We start from the raw sequence: 11,033 nt of genomic DNA, 5'->3' as shown, positions 1-11,033 counted from the left end.
AGAACAGCGCCAGCGGAACGAAACCCACCACGAGCTCCTCGGGCGGCTCGACAAATCCATTTGCTTGATTGGGTGCCACTTGAATCAATATTTTATAGCTTCTGCAAAAGCCAGTACGCCATGCCAGTCCCGAAGTTATCCCCTATATTCAGCAAAAAGGAAATGAATTTGCGGGTGCACTTTCTTGACGCGGTCCTCTTCCTCGTCCGTAAGATTCGAAGGTGGGCGGTTCTTGCGAAAGTGTGTCTCTCTTTCGCAGGACATGGTCCTATTTGTCCTTCGGCACCGGTTGCAAATGCATTGGAGATTAAGTTTCGCAGACGTTTTCTCTGTACTGTTTGTTTCACCTTCTTGTTATGTAGATAGAAATATGATGTTTGCTACTGGACAAGTTTATGTCGAAAAATAGTTTCAATATTAGCAAGACAGTTAGCAGAAAATTCCACTTAATTCTACTACAGCTTACAGTGATTTTAATATTTACGCGTTTTTTGGTTGTCCTTTCTTATTCTAGTTTCGACAGATTTTAAAAACTGCCCGTGCCATAAAAATGAAGTACTCAATCATAAAAAACAAAGTGAACCGGGCTCAACCGGGATTTGAACCCGGGACCTCTCGCACCCAAAGCGAGAATCATACCCCTAGACCATTGAGCCGCTTGTCTGTTGGGGTACGCCCCATCCACCCCCCAGAAACGGGCAATTGATAGTAAATTCACTGTCATCTTCTCATCGAATTCACGGTTTCTTTTTCCTGCTATTCCTCATAGACGTCATACAGCTGGATTTATTTACAGCATCCCCCCACCGTTCCCCCCATATTGTACAGCCATCAATCGAAACCTTCACAGCCTGTTCCAGTTGATGAATATCGCGTCGTCCGTAAATAGAAATGTTTACCGGCACCACTCTCACGATGACGCCTCGGGAATTCGAAGGAAACTGGGAGCGCTCGGAAAGCTGAGTGACGCAATTCCGATGTGTTGTGTCGTCTGTAGTACGGTCTCTGCTGGAACTGACGACACTGGGCGGCCGCCCAAAGGCCGTATCAAACCGTGGCACACCGGTCGTGCACAAGGAGATGGGTGATAGTGCTAGATGCTAGTAGTAGATTAGACTGCGAGAAAGAGAGAACACCGATGAACGATGGATGCGTAAAAGCCCCCTTCGTTTCAGCAAACAACACCGGCCGTAAATCGGATTTATTTGCTCCGTGTGTATTGCGTCGATCTTTTTAATTAGTTTCGCGAGAAATTGTCGAGGAACGAACAATCGTTCAGTGTTTGGTTGCGTAATTGATTAGGTGGGTGGATGAAGTTAAACCAGCTGTTTAACGGACGGCATGGTTAGGGAAGTGAAAATACTCATTCACTTGATGCCGGGCTTCTGGATTAAACAGAATCAAATCTCGCCCACGTTCGGGAAGAATTTTGAGTTATTCGGATGGGATTATATTGTTTTTATTATATTGCTTTCCGGGAAGCTACTAAGTCGAACAAAAAGTTTAGCAATCAATTCGGGTACTTCCATAAAACTACGTTCCAGCATAAGAACAAATTTTGCTAGTAATTTTCACTTGGTTTGTTAGCATTTGGAAATATCTGTTTATACCTAATTAAAAACATATTCCTCTCAGTTACTTCTTCATACATCGGAGACGTCAGGGTGAAACTTTTTTTCCTTAGGACCTTAGTATGAATTTCTTTCCATGGCAATTTACATGTCCATCCATGGCAAACATGTCCTTCCATGGCAATTTACAAGCACTGTAATAAGCACCGAAAGATGGTTTGAGTTGATGTGTTTCTGATGATTTTTACAATCGTTCGTTTTACAGTTTGGACTCATGCTTCGTGGGTGTAAACGAGTTTTATTTTTACAGAATAACTCTGTGACTAAACGTGAATTGGAAAGAAAAACTGAGGCAAAATGAATACAAAACAAATAGCTTCACCAAAGATGGGATAAATAGAACCATTTGGATTCTGGTTGAAACAATTAACATGTGGTACATACTCCCGATGGACGGGCCCAGCCCATAGCTTGATTTGGAACTGGGATCGCTGCAGCAGAAAGCTGATTTCAAAGGAGCTTTTCGCTACTCTGGCTAATCATTAAGAGTTCGGAGTGTACCACAAGGATAGGTTTTACATCTAATATCAATAATAATTACAAAACTTATTACCACCGTCACTAGGACGGTTCTATCAAGAAGGCTAAACGGTAAGAACCTCTGCAAGCAAGTATCGAACAAGTTACCGAGTCCCGTAGAGACCGACGCTGCAGTACTGTGCGGGATATTACGGAATTAATTCGGTGAGATAAAATTTTATTTCTTCTCTTATTTTAGTTCTATTGAAAGTTCACATGATCGGTACGAGTTACTTTTGCCGTCTTTACAGATATTTGTGACGTACCGCCGGGTAGTAATCTGGGGCCACTGCTATTCTGTAACCAAACCTGCAACGCAGCGCTGCTATCCATTAGAGATGGAAGGTTTTATCGTTGATGACTTGAAAATCTATCTTATAGTCGGACGAATCAAGGACTACAGAATGTTACAGGAATTTTAGACTTGCTCTATAACCTAACCCTTTACTTTTAGTCACCGTAACTATTTTTATACATAGTATGTTTTGTTGATGTTTCTCGGTGAAATTATACTCTTTTTTCTCGATTTGCGTAACGATGATGAGTATTGAGTATGAAATGGGGAAGCGTCCAACATAGCTCCAGTCATCCCAATCTCCTACCTAGTGCCTCCACGTGGCATTGCCCGGTAATGCTCCATTGAGTAGCCAACCTTGGAGGTGCGATACTGGGCGGTTCTCGGCTGCGTGATCTCAAAACCAGCGTGTTTGAGTGATGGCTGAGCCACACGGCCTTGTTGGTAAGTAACCCAAGTAGCACACGTTGTCACAATTGAGTCGCAGCGGCTGATATGCGACAAATTTAAATGTAAAACTTCGGTTACAGTAACCTAAAATATAACAGTTGTGCAACCGAAATAGCGCAACTTATGTAACTAAATATGGTTACATTAACAGTTACTCAATAACCAATATGTAACATGTATAGTTACAAAATGGTTACTATTGAAGTTACACATAAACTGTAAATTGACTTTCAATTGGTAGCAAATTAGTTATCTTGAAACTTTTATTGCATAGCGAAAACAATGCAGCAGGTTTATTATTTCAATCCATTGCTGTCAACGTCAAGCAGTAAATTTAACTGTTGAATATAGAAGAGTATATAAATTTCGCTTGTTATTTCCACACAAATTTTAATGCAGTTTCAAATTTATGGTGAAATGCATGATTCTAGCTTTGAAAAATTCACGCGCTCTGATTTAATCTAGCTTTTCGTTACTTAATTCTTTGAAAAATTGATTTTTTGTAAAACAAATATGTACAAATATAAAAATTTTAATTTTCTGATTTTTTAAATTTATTCTTAGCTATAATGAATTAGTGAAGCATTCACCTAGAAATCATTGAAAAACAAATTGTTTTCGCTATCACTTAGTAAAATTCATAGCCATTTTGCCTTTGGTTTTCTACTAAACCATCGTCCTTGAAGTTTTGTATCGTTTTCGGCATATTGCTTGAAATGATATGAAGCAGACATTGTTCATAGATATTGGGAAAAGGTGTTTTTAGTGATTGTTGTGAAAAGAAAGTGTTAAGTTAATATCAAAGAATCGTTTCAGTTTGAATAATACAGTTTACCAGCAGTGTTAATCATAGAAGGTTACATTTCAGTTATATTCTAGTTACACGTAACCTTAGCCTTCGACCTGGTTACGCTATCGGTTACGGTAACCAATATTAAATCTGTTGTGGTCGCTTATTTCTTATGTCGTCATTTCTAAGTTACACTGTAACCTATTTTCATTGCCGGTTTCGTTTCGATGTAACTTGATCGTTTTGACGTTTGAGAATAATCAAAATTTGTTTACTTAATACCAATGTCTGTGCGGAGAAGATTCCAAGTACCATCAATTAAGTAAATAAACGCATTTACAAGAGCATTTTGCAACCCGTGTACTAATTGTTTATCTTTACCAGTAGTAAAATTCTTGAGATCTAGTTTTTGCTTAATCCGTTGTGTTTACAAGGAACAGTGAACAAGTTGTTGCGAAAATGTTACTAGCTGACTTTTTTTGACTTCGTAACTGCTCGTAACGGAAAATTAACTGTTTTGCGACCAGCAAGTTGATGACAGTTTGGAAAATGGTTTCATTTGTGTCACTTGATAACTATTTGGTAACTCGTAACTGAAAGGTGACTGTTTTGCGACGACCAAGTTGTTAACAGCTCGAAAAAATGGTTTCAATTTCAAATCAACTAAAAAGTAACCATTTTTAATTTTGTGTAACCTAACTCGTTACAAGTATCCTAAATGTAACTGCTGTGCAACCTTTTTGTATTTTTTTATTTTTATAATTAGTTACAAGTGCTACTTGGGAAGCTTAATAGGAGTTTTTTTATTTATTTGTTTTGGTTTAGCTCACGAAGCACCTCCTACAAAGCAAAGCAAAGCCTAGGGTGCTACATTCCGTTATCGAAGTTTGACCTTCTGTTTTTATACGACAGACTTCGCAGCCAGCTGTTGGAGTACAGGACAATTGCAGGGCCAGTTGCTACGATCCTATTGACTCTAACAACCTCTCCCAGCCGAGGTTTGAACATACGATGACTGACTTATTAGGCCAGCATCTTACCTCGAGACCAACTGGGAAGCACCTCCTACACTACAGTGAAAACTCTGGTCGAAACAAGTCTAAATAATGCTCATGGATACCAGAAGAAAAAAATAAGTTAATAATGGAAGCACTTATGTAAACTAAAATAATGCAACTCTTTTCCATTCGAAAGACTGCTGGTGAGATCGTTTTATTTTTGCTCATATATACTTCTTTTCATCTTAATCATATTCATTAAGAGAGATTTGTTTGACCAACGATACTAATTTTGGTTTTAGTGATGGCGTTTTGGTCATCGGGTTACTAGTAAACTAGTTTATTTGCTGTCTAGGCCAACGTTTCAAGGACTTTATTTCCTCGTCATCAGGGCAACTACGAAAATACAGTTTACATTTACATTGAGTTACAAAGTCAATTTTTTTTTTTTTTTTTACACACAAAACTTACAAACATATTAAACTAATTCTTGTCAAGTTTGTTGGGGTGGGTTTTTTCTGCTATTGGTCGAACTACACTATAAAAACAGTACAATTTATTACAAACTACTGGGTTGGTCTAATTTTGAAAATTCAAATTTGAATACCGGCGAGCAAAAACTTACACAGTCATTCCTGTACACAACACAGTACGGTTATGACTTTCAGGGAGCGTCAAAATGGAGAGTACTGTTTCAACCTGTCTTGTGACAGAACCGCAATCAACTACAGAACAGACACAAACAACCTGAGCATAGCTTATTCTGGTATGTTACGGTCTCTCACACAATGATACACACTCTCAAATCAGGTTGAAACAGTACTCTCCATTTTGACGCTCCCTGAAAGTCATAACCGTACTGTGTTGTGTACAGGAATGACTGTGTAAGTTTTTGCTCGCCGGTATTCAAATTTGAATTTTCAAAATTAGACCAACCCAGTAGTTTGTAATAAATTGTACTGTTTTTATAGTGTAGTTCGACCAATAGCAGAAAAAACCCACCCCAACAAACTTGACAAGAATTAGTTTAATATGTTTGTAAGTTTTGTGTGTAAAAAAAAAAAAAAATTGACTTTGTAACTCAATGTAAATGTAAACTGTATTTTCGTAGTTGCCCTGATGACGAGGAAATAAAGTCCTTGAAACGTTGGCCTAGACAGCAAATAAACTAGTTTACTAGTAACCCGATGACCAAAACGCCATCACTAAAACCATATTCATTAATATCATATAATAGCTGACCCGACAAACTTCGTATTACCACAAATTAATCTGTGCTGTACACAAATGGTGAATGTCGGATGACATTTTGATTTTGGTTGGCCTTAGTTGATTGATTTTGGCAGTTATGTAACTATGGCTAGTTTAATATACAAATTTTCAATTTTTCCTCACAGTAAAGTAGAAAACAACTCCTCCCAATGCAATGCCAGACAAAATCCGGAGGTGATTTCTGCGGGGGCAGCGCTACTGCTACTGCTACTGCTACTGCTACTGCTACTGCTACTGCTACTGCTACTGCTACTGCTACTGCTACTGCTACTGCTACTGCTACTGCTACTGCTACTGCTACTGCTACTGCTACTGCTACTGCTACTGCTACTGCTACTGCTACTGCTACTGCTACTGCTACTGCTACTGCTACTGCTACTGCTACTGCTACTGCTACTGCTACTGCTACTGCTACTGCTACTGCTACTGCTACTGCTACTGCTACTGCTACTGCTACTGCTACTGCTACTGCTACTGCTACTGCTACTGCTACTGCTACTGCTACTGCTACTGCTACTGCTACTGCTACTGCTACTGCTACTGCTACTGCTACTGCTACTGCTACTGCTACTGCTACTGCTACTGCTACTGCTACTGCTACTGCTACTGCTACTGCTACTGCTACTGCTACTGCTACTGCTACTGCTACTGCTACTGCTACTGCTACTGCTACTGCTACTGCTACTGCTACTGCTACTGCTACTGCTACTGCTACTGCTACTGCTACTGCTACTGCTACTGCTACTGCTACTGCTACTGCTACTGCTACTGCTACTGCTACTGCTACTGCTACTGCTACTGCTACTGCTACTGCTACTGCTACTGCTACTGCTACTGCTACTGCTACTGCTACTGCTACTGCTACTGCTACTGCTACTGCTACTGCTACTGCTACTGCTACTACTATTACAATGACGAAACCCTCGGTAAAGCGCGCAGCGGGCGAAGTGAGCATTCGGATGAAACTTGGAGGAAGATCGACGAGCAAAGAGAGGCGAAAACCGGGCAAAAAAGACAGCTATACCCGTCAACGATACACCGAATTGGAGAGGACGAGCTTGTAAGCGGGACAAGAGAGCCTGGAATAACTCTCTAGCCAAACAAGGAGAACCTGCCGCCGCCAATGGTGATATCCGTTTGTTGTACTATATTTCTCGTCGGTTTATTGGTGCCAGGATGAATACGAAGATACTACTTAAGGACAGAGCTGGTCAGCTACTGACTGACCAACTATACAGAACAACTTAAGCGATGGATTACACATTTTCAACAACTTTTACGAGTTTCAAATGTCAAGCGTATGACGCCAATGCTCAAAGCTCACCCATGCTTGTCATCCCTGATGATGCATCAGCTTTTCAGTAATATTTCCAGTGAACTAGATGCAGGTCATAGTCCCTAAAAAAGGAGACCTAACTGAATGCGGTAACTGGCGAGGCATCACGTTCCCAGCTAGCATTTTCGTATGTACAAAAAGAGATAAAAATCAGCATTACGTACAGATATACATGCTAATAAATCGTATTTGATGCGCATCCGTACTATTTTGGAGGCGATATACATGGTTACGAATAATTTTGAGCGTTACGACTATATAAGTATTTATATACGATAATATCCGATTGAGCGCGAGTCGTTCCGTACTACTATACGATTTTATGCTGAAAATCGTATGTATGTCAGTTATCATCATTATATACGAAAGAAAATCAACTTGGTCCTACTTTATCCAGCTTTAGTTACGATTTCGAATTTCTTAGGAGATATTTACGATAATTTTCGTTCATTGATATACGAGTTGGTGCTAGCTGGGTTGCTCTGTATTACTTTAACCCTTAAATGCGCAATGTTGCTTAAAAGCAACATAGTGACAAACATCCCCAAAGTAAATTATGTTTACCGCCTTTAGTTAAGCAAGTTTTCTTTTTAAATGATTTTTTTCATTTAAAAATTTTGGTCACTAGGACCGTTGTAAGTGTGTAATAATGGGTGACAACTAAAATTTTGGAATTTTTTTCTCAAGCTGTCAAAAAAGACAAAGATACATGAAGAAGATCTGATTTACCAAAACTAAAAATACTTTATCCAACTCGTTATTATCTACAATTTCGTTATTATCTACAATTTTGCTAAATAAAGTGTTGCTGTAACTTTTGTAGTTACGGCACTACAATGCTAGTACCTCTTTAGTAAACTAAATGAACGTTCATTTAGTTACTAAACAGGTACTAGCATTGTAGCACCGTAACTACAAAAGATACAACAACGTTTCATTCAGCAAAATTGTAGATAATAACTAGTTCTACAAATATTTCAAATTTTGCTCGGCTGAGACGGTACTGTCAAATGAATCAAAATTGAGTTAAAGTGATCGAACCATCCCTGTCTGGATGTCCATTTTTGTCCACCGGAACTAAGGCCCATCGAAAAATACTGGGCCATTATGAAACCGGCACTACGGAAGCTTCCCAAGGAGGTCAAATCTGAGGAAGACATGAAGAAAAAGTGCGCTTCCGTACAGAAAAAACTGCAGCCGTATGTTGTACAGAACCTTCTAAGTGGAGTTAAGCGTAAGGTGCGAGCATACAGTTACGATATTGAAGTTGAATGAAATACATATGCCAAACGTTTACTAGTGGGTTATACTTTATTGTCTGAAAGTTTGAAAAGGATGGTAAATTGGTATACATACATTAGTATGAAACACTCGTAGGATTAAGACGTCTTTTCTTGCGTCCGAAGATGGCTGAATGAAATAAAGTAGGCTGAAACGCGTAACGCAAAAAATCTGAAACTGTTTCATTCCTCACCAAAAAAAATCAGAAAATGTGAACTGCAGAACCTAAGGATGGTTGCTCACTATGAACACATTTTACTTTCAGGACATCAAATTGGTTAAGGTTCATATTAAAAACGCAAAGCCTGACCTATTGGGATGGGTAGACTTTGTTTGCTTTTTTTTGTAAATCAATGAAATCGCAATTGTACACGGTTGTCGTTGCCGGCTGTGAGCGTTGCTAGCAAGGAAAAGTGTGATTGGTTGATTCTTCAATTATGACAATGCTTAACGTTTATGCATTCACCAATAGCGACTTTCCAAGAACACATTATTTTCACTATTTTCAATGAATTGGTTGGGCAGTGGCCGAGTAATTAGTGCCACTCGCATTCCGACGTCAAAATCAGTCAGTTTCATAAAAAATGACACATATTTCATACACTCATTGTTTTATGGGTTTCCTTTTAGTGGCACCGAAGGAAGGTAACCTAACAGTGCGGAAGCCATAATTTTGCCTACATTAAATTTTCTTCTTGGATGAAAAGCTCAAAACGAGTTGATGATATAATATAACGGTTCACTTAAACGTTAAGTGCGTTTATTTTTTTTAATTAAGTTACATCGACTAATGAAACCCTGCACAATTTGACGGCTGCGCTCTATTGACCCATTCTCCAACCATGCACAAAAGGACGGTTCAACAATTTGCCCGTGAGCGTGTGACCTGTCTAGGCTGCATAAGGTCTCTTCCTAGATCCCATCAAAACGACTATTTCGTAGCAAATTTCACGTTAATAAAACTTGCTTGCAGCGAACTGTGATGAACGGTTTGCACTATTCAAACGATTTTGCCCATCGTAAAATCTTACTTCACTCCATCAGCCCCGACATTGAAGCGGCGGTAAAGGCCGTCAGTTTGCTCGTGTCGTTTTCCATCCATCCATCCATCCATCCTACCATCCATTCACCGAGAGGGGTCTACCGAACACATCGGCAGGCCAGGTCAGGCTGCTCCTCTGCTGCTCGGCTGTGAAAACTTCATTAGGTCTACATATTTGTTTGGCATACATGCCGCTGCACAATATGACCAAACGGAGATTTCAAGGTGCGAGTCCGAAATGACTGCGATATTAGATATGAAAATGTGAAATGACTGTTCATTTGCAATGCAATTAGACGATGGCTTTTCCTTGGATTCGTTTGACTTTTGTGCACTGCTCTAGTGTCTCCGACATGACACCATTTTAGAGCTCTGCACTTGCCAGCAGTTTGCATCTGCAAATTGAAGTTTCCTATAAAGGCTGCACCGACCAGCCGTACACATTCGCAGTACCTATCTATCGCTGCTGCCAGAGCTTTATGTAATCCGAAACCAAGCGCCGCCGCCGCCGCCGCCGCATGCACTGTACGTACTTCGGCTCGATCTGCGCTGCGAGGCGGCCGCTGCGCTGGCTGCGGCGGTGCCCGTCTATCGAAGCAGAGCTTTTCTCTGGCCGATCGCCTTCCTCGCTACGCTCGCTCGCTGACCGACTGTCGTTTGTATCGTCGGGTTGCTCTGGCCTGGCCTTAGTCTGTATGTAGGTAGTTCGTGTAGCTCGTCAGCCTGCCATCATAGCACAGCAGAGCCAGTTGCTGTTGCTGCTACTTCGTTCGTTTGGGCGCTTGACGAACGGATGGACCATCCAGCGACCAGGTCCGGAGCGGTGCGGAGCGGTGCAGGTGACAACAGATGGGGGGACCAGCCGTAAAATGGTATTTTTTGCGCGTAAAATACATGCCATCGTCGCCGACCGACGGACCGACCGACCGACCGTGTGTTTGCTACACTAACTGGCTGCTCGAGCTGCTCGCGTAGATTGGATGGTGCTTTATTGGATTTTAATTGAATGTACACATACGCATCATCTACCGAAGCGATTGATGGGTATTTGGGCCTGGCCCGAGCACTGAGCAAGCGGAAATGAAAGTTTTCACTGACTAGGTATGCATATTATATGAACTGTATAAAACTCCGGAGATTTAGTTTGGTTTTATTAGTGATAAATTGAGTTTATATTTTTATGAACTTTACATAGATTTATAAAAAACCACAGAACATATTTGTCGAACAAATAAAAAAGAAGCAAAAAGTCTGTCGCAGTCGGTAGGATTCGAACCTACGCTCCCAGAGGGAATCTGATTTCTAGTCAGACGCCTTAACCGCTCGGCCACGACTGCTTCGTGTCAGTGGAGAGAAATGTGTGCTACTGGTGATTTAAGCTGCTCGCATGATTAAAACAAACTCTGAGTAATTTTAGCA

The 11,033-nt window shown here is 40.5% G+C and overlaps 2 non-coding genes across 2 annotated transcripts; both read right to left on the bottom strand.

Moving 5' to 3' along the window:
- Window positions 1-584: 584 nt before the first annotated feature.
- On the bottom strand, window positions 585-656 carry Trnap-ugg (transfer RNA proline (anticodon UGG)). Its single transcript has one exon. It is a non-coding gene; the product is annotated as a tRNA-Pro (tRNA).
- A 10,213-nt stretch (window positions 657-10,869) lies between these two features.
- Window positions 10,870-10,951, bottom strand: Trnas-aga (transfer RNA serine (anticodon AGA)). The gene has a single exon. It is a non-coding gene; the product is annotated as a tRNA-Ser (tRNA).
- Window positions 10,952-11,033: the final 82 nt, after the last annotated feature.

This window comes from Sabethes cyaneus, chromosome 3, assembly GCF_943734655.1.
Source record: "Sabethes cyaneus chromosome 3, idSabCyanKW18_F2, whole genome shotgun sequence".
Classification (NCBI taxonomy): Eukaryota; Metazoa; Arthropoda; class Insecta; order Diptera; family Culicidae; genus Sabethes; species Sabethes cyaneus.
Note: the sequence above shows the minus strand (reverse complement) of the source record. Positions and strands in the feature narration are given on the sequence as shown.